Source organism: Dipodomys ordii, unplaced genomic scaffold, assembly GCF_000151885.1.
Source record: "Dipodomys ordii isolate 6190 unplaced genomic scaffold, Dord_2.0 Scaffold138, whole genome shotgun sequence".
Lineage (NCBI taxonomy): Eukaryota > Metazoa > Chordata > Mammalia > Rodentia > Heteromyidae > Dipodomys > Dipodomys ordii.
Genome location: NW_012267354.1, coordinates 510,404 through 512,407, shown reverse-complemented (window position 1 = coordinate 512,407; position 2,004 = coordinate 510,404). Strand labels below are relative to the sequence as shown.

Sequence of the window (2,004 nt, the reverse complement as noted above, 5' to 3'; positions counted from 1 at the left end):
TTTCTTTTTGCTTATGTGGTGCTGAGGAATGGAACCCAGGGCCTCATGCATGCAAGGCAAGCGCTCTACCACTGAGCCACCTTCCCAGCGCTCCCCCACTTTTTCTATATAACAACAGCTGACACTGCTGTGCACCAGGCTCATAAACCCTAGTGTTCCTAGATCATTTATGTGTACGGGTAAAGAATCTAAGATGTTGCATCTCTTGGAACTTGTACTGAGATGCCCACCTGGGTGGTGGAGTCCACTCAGCAGATTCAGCCCCAGTACTGGGCTTCAGGAATTTGAGGATGTCTGCACTGTCCCTTCGCATGCCATCTTCTCTTTCTCTGCCAAAGGAACAAAGAACCAAAACCATTTGGGGAAGAGGTGGCTCAGTTGTCCAGCCCATCCTTCCCCAAGGTCTTACACAGTCCTGACCATTTCCCCCTAGTCCTCACACTTGCTCCCAAATCCTACTTCCTTGAGATTATCCCTGTGTCCTGATCCTGAACAGTTGCACTTGTAAGAGTAAGAGGAGGACTTTGGGATAGGATATTTCCATTATTAGGAGGAACAGAGCTGAGAACCAACTCAGGCCTGGGAAGGGGATGGTCCTTGTCAAGAGCTCAAGGTCTCACCCTCACTCTGCCCCTGCCCAGGGCTTCCTGGGCAAAGAGTTGGTTGGATTAACCTCTTGAGATACCTTAGTGACACCCATCCCCCAGAGATCACCTGGTGTTAGTTTAGGCCCAGACACAATGCTCTCTGTGGACTTGTGATAGGTCCCCAGTCTTTAAAGAACAAGGGGCTGGACCTGTGATTTGGGTCCCAGAAGGGACCAAATCAGGGTGGGGCTGTGAGGAGGTTGGAGGGCTCAGAAGAAAGGAAGGCTCACCTGGTGACCATCACAGTGCTGAGTCACCACAGATCAAAAGGAATAGGCAAGATGAGATGTGATTGGTATGCATCTATAATCCCAGCTAGTTGGGAGTCAGAGATTTGAAGGATTGTGGTTTGAGGCCAGCCTGGGGCGGGAGGGGGAGCAGATAGTGAAACTACATCTCAATCAATAAGCCATAGATGCTGGAATATGCCTTTGATCCTAGCTATAAGTGTAAAGTACTTCCTATTCTGTCTCAGAGGGTTTCTGAAGCTCTTGCAGAGTCTGAGCCAGCACAGTTAGAGACTTTGACCATCCCTCTTTCTTTCCATTCTCACCCCTTCTCAACTATCAGACAAGCTGCTTAACTGAGGACAGTTTTTTTTCCTGCCCACCCCTGCAGGTTGCCCCCTGACTCCTTAACACTTCCTAATTCTCTCCTTTGGGACAGGTGAAGAACTCAGCTCTGGGATGCACCTTGGACCACTTTGGGAGGATGGTAGCTAGAATCCTTCCTAAATAAAATGCCTCACACACCCCCTCCACTGGCCTTGCAGCCTCTGTGGGACTTGTCCGGGTGCCTGGGCAAGCAGGCACTAGATTAGCACTCTCTGGTCCCAAGCTTGTTTGTCCTCATCTGGAAACTGAAGATGACATCGCACTGCCAGTCCCTCTGGTTATAACTTGTAAGGTGAGCATTAATACGTGCGTCAGCACACAGAGATGCTCAACCATCTATTTTATGGTTGGCTCCTCTGCCTTTAGCTCAATGAGCCAACACCACTGACTGCGAAAAGATCACCTTGGGCCCCTACCCACCAAGTTCCTCCTCTCTAGAGTCCTTTGAGTAGAGTTGTGACTAAAAGAAGTAGGAGGGAGGTTCATCCACAAATTCTGACTGCAGCTTATCCTAACGTAGAAATTCTTACCTTTGGAATTATTGACATAAGGGGCTGGAGCATTCTTTCTGTGGAAGCTTTTTAAGTATTACAGGATGTTTAGCAGCACCCATCTTTGGCCTTCACCCACTAGATGCAGTAGCACCCATCTCTAAAGTGTGACAAGGTTGCATGATGACTCACACCTGTAATCCTAGCTACTCAGGAGGCTGACATCTGAGGATCACAGTTCAAAGCCAGGCC

At 49.0% G+C, this 2,004-nt stretch overlaps 1 protein-coding gene across 1 annotated transcript in view; it reads left to right on the top strand.

Moving 5' to 3' along the window:
• Window positions 1-2,004, top strand: part of Vars2 (valyl-tRNA synthetase 2, mitochondrial) — a 23,521-nt gene that overhangs the window by 13,902 nt on the left and 7,615 nt on the right. The window lies entirely within an intron of this gene.